This window comes from Dermacentor albipictus, chromosome 8 (assembly GCF_038994185.2).
Source record: "Dermacentor albipictus isolate Rhodes 1998 colony chromosome 8, USDA_Dalb.pri_finalv2, whole genome shotgun sequence".
NCBI lineage: Eukaryota > Metazoa > Arthropoda > Arachnida > Ixodida > Ixodidae > Dermacentor > Dermacentor albipictus.
The window spans coordinates 53,495,036-53,503,582 of NC_091828.1; the positions used below are offsets into that span (position 1 = coordinate 53,495,036).

Sequence of the window (8,547 nt, forward strand, 5' to 3'; positions counted from 1 at the left end):
CAGATGAGCATTTACTCTTGTAATACTAATGCCACTGAAGAAAAAAAAAGAACTGCAGCACCACGCATGCCTGACCCTGGTGACTTGTATCACAGGAGGCTTACATGAAGTACAGATAATGCTTTGCTGTGAAATGAATACGAGGACAGGCAGAATCAAGTAAACAAACATCACTTTTTGCACAATATGACTAGTCTGGTTGGTTGCCTAAAGAATAAGTACACCAATTTACCATGCGTGACAAGATGCGTACAGAAAATTCAGATGAGCATTTACTCTTGTAATACTAATGCCACTGAAGAAAAAAAAAACTGCAGCACCACGCATGCCTGACCCTGGTGACTTGTATCACAGGAGGCTTACATGAAGTACAGATAATGCTTTGCTGTGAAATGAATACGAGGACAGGCAGAATCAAGTAAACAAACATCACTTTTTGCACAATATGACTAGTCTGGTTGGTTGCCTAAAGAATAAGTACACCAATTTACCATGCGTGACAAGATGCATACAGAAAATTCAGATGGGCATTCACTCCGGTAATACTAATACCACTGAAGAAAAAAAACTGCAGCACCACGCATCCCTGACCCTGGTGACTTGTATCGCAGGAGGCTTACATGAATTACAGATAATGCTTTGCTATGAAATGAATATGAGGACAGGCAGAAGCAAGTAAACAAAGATCACTTTTTGCACAATGACTAGTCTGTTTGGTTGCCTAAAGAATAAATACACCAATTTACCATGCGTGACAAGATGCGTACAGAAAATTCAGATGAGCATTTACTCTTGTAATACTAATGCCACTGAAGAAAAAAAAAAACTGCAGCACCACGCATGCCTGACCCTGGTGACTTGTATCACAGGAGGCTTACATGAAGTACAGATAATGCTTTGCTGTGAAATGAATACGAGGACAGGCAGAATCAAGTAAACAAACATCACTTTTTGCACAATATGACTAGTCTGGTTGGTTGCCTAAAGAATAAGTACACCAATTTACCATGCGTGACAAGATGCGTACAAAAAATTCGGATATATATATCTCTACCCGTGGCGTTTTGCTGGAGTATGTCCTTAAGTTGCCCACAAATTGCAGTAACACAGTGGTTATGGTGTGTTGCTGCTAAGCACAAAGTCATGCGTCTGATACACTGATAGCACCAAAACGCTTATGCCATACGGTGTACTATATTTACAAGTAAATAACTTGAGGGAGGACTTTCTGTCTCTCGGAAAAAAGAAAAAATTGCACATATAATAGCAAGTGTTTCAACGCTTGTTTACCAAGCGTTGAAAAACCCTATTCACTAAATAGAAGTACCACTCTAGAGCGAGGCATCATTCATTCTACTAACTTTGTTGCCTCACAAGTTCACACAATATCCACTGAAAATAAAATTGTTCAAGAGTTGGAATGGCCTCTTGAAGGAAAGCATCATCCCTACCGACAACCATGGTCACGCTCTGCTTCTTTGAATATACAAAGAAGAAACACTGCTTTGCATTAAGCAGGTACATCAAAATCTGGACCTGTCTATAGTATCTGTGCGACTTCCTTAGTATGGGGTTTCCATCAACATGATGCACATAGTCAAGGATGCTGTGCCCTGAATCGTCAAACATCCCTCTGTCAATGCATTTGTGTGGGCACTTTATCTCCAACAAGCATGTCTCGCCAGAGAGAGAAAAAATTCCATCAGGGCTTCCACAAAGCCATGGCTGTTGCGGGTGAAGTAACAGGCCCACCTGAAATGTCATTTTTTGCTCATTTGTGTTACGCAGTCAAAAATTGTTGCACAGATTATTTCTTTCCCCATTACTTATTTCAATATTGTCAACATTTCCTCGAGCTTCCTAACAGTCAAGATGTATATTTAGGCTAGTTGGTTCATATCCGTAATAAAACAGCGCCAGAGAACACAAGGGACCAGACGAAGAAAAATATGTACATGTACACATGGTGACAAAATAATGGGTTAATAAAACATGTTTTACAACATTAGTACAATTGGACTAAGATGTATAAAAGAAGTACAGTGCGAGACTGGGATAGTTGGTAATCCATGACGAGGTGCACAGTGCAACAATGGACAGAAGGGCACAACAAAGGCAAGCACTTGCCTCCCTCGTGCCTTTCAGGTCCACTGTCATGCTGTGCACATCAGCTTAAAAGAGGACAATGTACTTTGACATGTTGTCAGTTCACCTATAGGCTGCCTGCGACAATATGCAGCACGATATGAGACGACATGTACTGTAACATTAAATATTGCATAGTTGAAAATGATTCCAACTATTATGTTTTTTATTTATCACAAAATAGGCTGTACTTAGCTCTCCAGATAACGCAAGTGACATGCTCACCTCTGTCACCGTGACACCACGCTGCTGCTCAAAGTCCGTCCTGGCCACTGGCTCCATACGTATTCCTAATATAGAACACACACATGTAACTTATATTGCTTAATTAGATCCAACAATCTTAACGTAACATATGTTGTAGCCTCGGACGAAAAAAAATTGGACTTGAAAAGGCTGTGAACAATCTCTTTAGGGCCTCTGCGGGTACGCAAAATTGTGTGAGCTGCTGTGCTGCTGATGCGCACTTTGCGTTCCTTGCGCCACCTGCATAGACGTATATATACACAACATAAACATAACGAAACGAACATGTCAGAAATATACCTATGCAATGCTTTCTGAACCATTGTTACCTCGGACAACTTGACTGCCCAGCAGTCAGCACGCATAGCTCATTAAGCGACTCGCATACAACGAAATCGTTGTAAAAAGCCCTCTCCTCTGGTGTCAGCCCTTGCAGATGGTTCCTTGGGGCTATGGTTACTTTTGGAAAGTCACCTAGCACGTCCAGCATGTGAAGGTGTCTATGGGGTGACTTAAGCAGTATGTTAAGCTTTTGATGCAGCAATGCTCTTCGATCTTTTTCGAAAATTCGATGAAGAATTTCGCCACGCCTAATCTCCGCTTCACTTTTTTCCATCTCCTTAAGTACAGTTGTAAAAGGGGATTCAATGCCCCCGAAATGTTGGGTGATGTAGGTAGGCGGCAGCTCTGCAGGCTGCCTGTTTCCCACAAAGGGACTGTTGTTATCTGCAAACAGGAGGACATGAAAGAGGATAGGGCATTAAAATAATACACAGAAAGACGGATTTGACTTCGTACAGGAGTAGATTTCGAGCGAAGAAGCGGGAAGGAAAACACTGCTTACTTGGTTATGTCAGGTTGCACAGTAAAAAGGATACACTTTCCCTCATAAGTGACCCATCTTTGGTTCAGGCAAGAAAATTCTAAAGGCATGCTTTAATTGCACTTCGTGAAATAAAAAAATAGCAATTATGTGCGTGTATATAGTAATGAACACTGCATGAGTAATTAAGAGTTCTTTTTCGTAAATTTGTATTGCTATGATGCTTTAGCGAAAAACTCGGCTGTTTCTATTCACGTGCAGACTGCACAGAAAAAATTCGGAGCGCGTACATAACACAAGCTAGAATAAAAAGGCTAAATAATATAGCGAAAGCACATAGAACAGAAAGCAAGAGCATCCTACCTCCAAACAGCTTTCTCAGTGGCACTTTGTCGTCATGGTCGGGCTTCGTCGATGGTTTCCCCCATGACTGCGGGCCACTCGTACACGACACGTCCTCGTGCAGCTTGATGTAAAATACCACCGCTGCGCAGTGTTTACAGTCACCGAGGGCGCCTTAACGGCACGTACACGTCCCCTTCAGTACAGTTCGAGGCGCGATCGACAGCTGTAAACGAAGACGGCGAACGAAAAAAAGAGGTGAGCGTTAGGCATGACGCGCGGTGGCACACGCATACGCAGTACATCGCGAGCGAACTGTCGACGGGAACGAAAGCGTGAGCATGCGACACGGAAGCGAGGTGCAAGTACACTTCTGATACGTAGCGCACGATAAACGAGAACAAAAAAGAAAAAGAGACGGACGGGGACACAAGCCTTCCCTTTTGTTCTTGCTTATCGTTCACAACTCACCAAAACTTCTAGAAGTGAGATATGCAAGGCACGTTCGAAGTAATTAAGCTACAAATGACAGTTGGAAAAGCTCTACAGCCGTATGTGCACACTCAAGTGCAATAAAATAATTATTTGTCAACTTACTTGGAGTTCGACGTCGTAAGCCTACTTGCCTTGTTGTGACAAGCACTTCGCCGAGATATCCGTGCCGTTCACCTCTCTGACACGATACACATTATTGTTGCCGTAAAGCTGGCGTCCTTTTTCAAGCGTCGATGGTCGGAAATAGCCTCGACGTTTTCAATTGCCTTAAAACCGCAATGCAGCACGACCGACATGATTCAAGCGAGTGCCGCAAAAGCATGCCGTCGTAGAAGCGGCCGCCTCAGCGTTTTGCAGAACTGACACGGTGGCGCTGATGGCTGAGCCGATCGCTGCGCCGCCTGACCATTGGAGGGTGCCAATAGCGGCACGCTGGAATCCAGGGGATCGTCGCCAACTCCGCAGATTCTTTTCGCCTCGATGATTATTGCGGACGGTAAGTTTTTGTTAAGTACTGCACCAACCCTCTGTATGAATTCTTGAACTGCTGCAAACTGGTTATGTTGCCCCGGCAATGTTGTTGGAGTTTAATACCTCTGTGACAGGTTAAAAAAATTACCGACGATTACGTTACTTCCTAATGCGAAATTTGAGCGCAGCAAATAAGCTGTTTCACCTTTTCGATAGATTGAGGCAAAGAAATCGAGCAACACATGTATGCGCTATCACAGATTTTTTTTTTATTTTTCACACGTATTCCTTTAACAAAGACTCCACTAACAGTTCTTGACAGTCATGAAGGAAGCTTTGTGGTCGGAGAAATAGACTGATATATGTTTGACTTGGTACACCAATGCTTGATTCTCAAAGACGAGATCTATACAAGTGCCTCGCGAGGTTGTCACAGCCGTGGGACGCGTTAGGAGCGAGAGGAACGGGATGTTCTCCGGCATAAGTGTTAGGAAATTGCTGTTTGTCTTTATGTCAACATTAAAGTCCCCCACTACTAACATCGGTGTGGATCGATGGACGGTTAATGCGAGTTGCAGGAAGTGCACGACGTCTTTCGTGAGTGCGGTAGCGGACTCACGAAAGCGGTATCAGTCGGTCGCTGCTAGCGCTGGGGGGATGAAAGGGGGGAGGAGCTGGTTATGAGGCCGACGATAACGCCGACGACGACGCGAAACCCAGGAACGGACGCCAAAGAGCCATTTGTGTAGCCAGCCCTCCTCCACAGTCTCTCCTCCTCCCTTCCATCATCCTCCCTCGCCCGGAGAGCCGACAGCGCGCATGCGCGGCGGCGGAGCAGATTCGTCGGCGAGCTACGACGCGAAACCCAGGAACGGACGCCAAAGAGCCATTTGTGTAGCCAGCCCTCCTCCACAGTCTCTCCTCCTCCCTTCCATCATCCTCCCTCGCCCGGAGAGCCGACAGCGCGCATGCGCGGCGGCGGAGCAGCAGATTCGTCGGCGAGCTGGTTACGAGGCCGACGACAACGCCGACAACGCCGACGACGACGACGACGACGACGCGAAACCCAGGAACGGACGCCAAAGAGCTGCGCTCTAAAATAAATTCTGGTGTTTCACGTGACAGAGCCAGGATACGATTATACAGGATCCCGTATGAGGTGGACTCCGTATCATAACCACCTGGGTTTCTTTAACGTGCCTGCGATTAGTTGCTAGCCTCTTTCCTTAGCAGTGCGCAACCAGGAGTACTACTGAAACAATAGTGTTGACAGAGAACCTGCATTAAAACAATCAGTTTACTGGATTCGTTTAGTGTAAACAGTTGATTCGTAGGGACGCAGCGGATCGGTGAAAGTAGCGAGTATCGCAGTTAACCGTTTGAAAAGTTACTGACCCAAACAACGTTGCGCTGGCATGTTCTTACTAGCTGGGCTGGCGATGCTCGCCAAATGCTGCTTTTATCAGGCATGTGCGCTTGATGTGTATATGTCATTGTTCCAGAAAAAAAAACACCTAAAACAACCAAAGACATAATAATAAGTCTAGATTTTGTTGCAGTGTGCTTATGTTCTACGGGGCATTTGCCTTGGAGGCTGAAAGTTATGTTCATCCGCCATAATAGACATCTTCGCAAAATACATGCCTTATGAGGGAGCGTTTACCTTTTCACTTCGACATGCGTATTAGCTGCTTTATGTCTATCTTCTGTGTATTTGTTATAGCAATTGTCTGCCCGTATTGTGCGACTGTAGACATGCATGCCATTTCTCCCTATGGCACCCAATTATATTAAATGCTGCACTGTAATGTCAGGTTGCAGTGTGCTTACAATGTGCCTCACGAAAAGTGAACGGCCAGAATCCACCCAAAGACATGCTAAGTATTAGGGACGATCCTTTTCCTGTCGTTTCTGAACACGGACACTCCGTTTTTATTTTATAGCCATTTGAAGCCGAACATCTGGCACAGCAGGTATGATACCCAGCACACTACTTTGTTGTGTGTGTAACTACAATGTGTCTGTAATTCTGCACGGTTTGCATAAAACAGCTGTTCGAACTAGTTAACATGGCAAAATAGGGATTGCTCTCTCACATCCATTTATTCTTGCAAACCGAAGACATTGGGGCATATTGTTCATTACAGAGTGCTACGCCATGGATGCTTTAATGGCTCAGAAAGTCATATCAATTCACGCTGCAAAAATAGCTTCTCATTTTCCCCAACTGTTGTGAAAATGCGCTCGATATATGTACACCTCATCTAGCACAACATCATGCTACTTCAGCAGTTATTCATGGTAACTGGCATATTTAATGGTAAATGTTGCTCGGAAAAACAACTTTTTCTAGGTGTTGCATCACAGAAGTGTGTATTAGCTGGAATACCATAACTCTTAAATATAATGTTTAATATTGACCTTGGTTGTACTGAGGGCTTGTCATTAAAGCAATTTTTTTGCTTAGATATTGCCTCAACAAACATAGATAAGGGCTTTCTTGCGCTACCATATACAGTTCTAGATTAAAAACAATGAGCTCTTACTGTAGACAGTATTTTGGTGAATGCAATAATCTGACATTGGTTACGAGTATGACAGTGCAGTAGAGGACGAGCTCAAGGAAGTAAATTGGGCGGGCACCCTTCCTCTTTACTTCCTTTTTCTTGTCTGTCGCACTTTTTATGAATCGCTACCAATTAGCCTTGTTGACAATTATGTTCTGTTTGTGATTTGTAGTATCCTGCGCTCCTTCATATGTGCTAACCTTGATAGGCTCCCGTCCTGCTGTTTCTTGATCTCATCTTGTGTTGCGCTGCCATACTTGTAATGAATCGTTGCGAACTAGCGCAGTTATCTGTTCTGTAATGTGGCATTGGTTTGTGTTAGCAACATTAAGCAGACTGCTCGACCTGCCAATTCATTTGAACTTGTTTAGAGATGAAGTAACCATGTATAAAAGGTGTGCATGTTTTTGTCTTGTAGCACAGGCAGTGTAGCAACTGAAGACCTGCAATAGAGCAGCAACCTCAATCTGGTGGTTCCTCGTGTGTAAACGGTATGTTAACATTTCCAACTCGTTATAATATCAACTGTATTTACAACTGCAGGACTATGTTTTTTTCAGTTTGAACTTCGAAGGCTGTTCACCGTTCCTGAACGTTTCGCTTGTTGAACAAGCAGTGAAGTCACTTGCGTGTGTATGCTTTCGGCTACAGCTTTTTGATTGTGTTTACTAATGACTCGTGTAATGCCACATCAATGCGGAAAAGAGCAAACCAGCAGCAGTAATTACCTAAACATTTCAACATCATCCGCGCTGGTGCTGCCTACAAGATAAAGCATTGTTATCATCACATTGCAATGCACTGTACGCAGATGAAAGAACACTAAAAATAATTGTGAAAGCATTGTAGGAGCAAAATGTTTACGCCGACATTCATTAATGTAGCAAAATGCAACCAATTGACTAAGCCATCATAACTGTAACCACCTCATCTCTGCTGCACTGATAATGCATATAAAATTTGAAATGCAATATGTGTCAGTGCAATAATAACCAAGCTATGAAACGCCCACTGCAAGGCGTGTGGCAGTTGCATGTATTGTGTTAACCAATGTCATTATATCCTTGCAGATTTCCAATACTTGTCATACCTAATTTTCTGCCATCCTCAACGTGTTTCCCTTGGTGGCTATCAGCTGTGCACATTACATGGTCGGCAAAGCTCAACTGCTTTTAGGCTATAAATGGTTAGGCTATAAATAGGCTATAAATGGTTTGTCTCGAAATATAAGCTAAACTTGTTTTCACCTGTTCAACCTATACTAGTCCCTTGATATTCGTTAAAATTTCTTCTATCGTTTTCAGTTCATTGCTTGTAGCCAGATGCTCAGTTTTCGAACTTCCTTGACTTAAACATACTTTGATTGTGTATACAATGTTTATAAATGCAATTTTTCTTCGAAAGCAAAACGTTAAAAGGGACGCTAAAGAGGAATAAATTAGACTGGATTCGTTAGCT

At 43.5% G+C, this 8,547-nt stretch overlaps 1 pseudogene; it reads right to left on the reverse strand.

Moving 5' to 3' along the window:
- Positions 1-2,716: 2,716 nt before the first annotated feature.
- Positions 2,717-4,347, reverse strand: LOC139049252 (uncharacterized; annotated as a pseudogene).
- Positions 4,348-8,547: the final 4,200 nt, after the last annotated feature.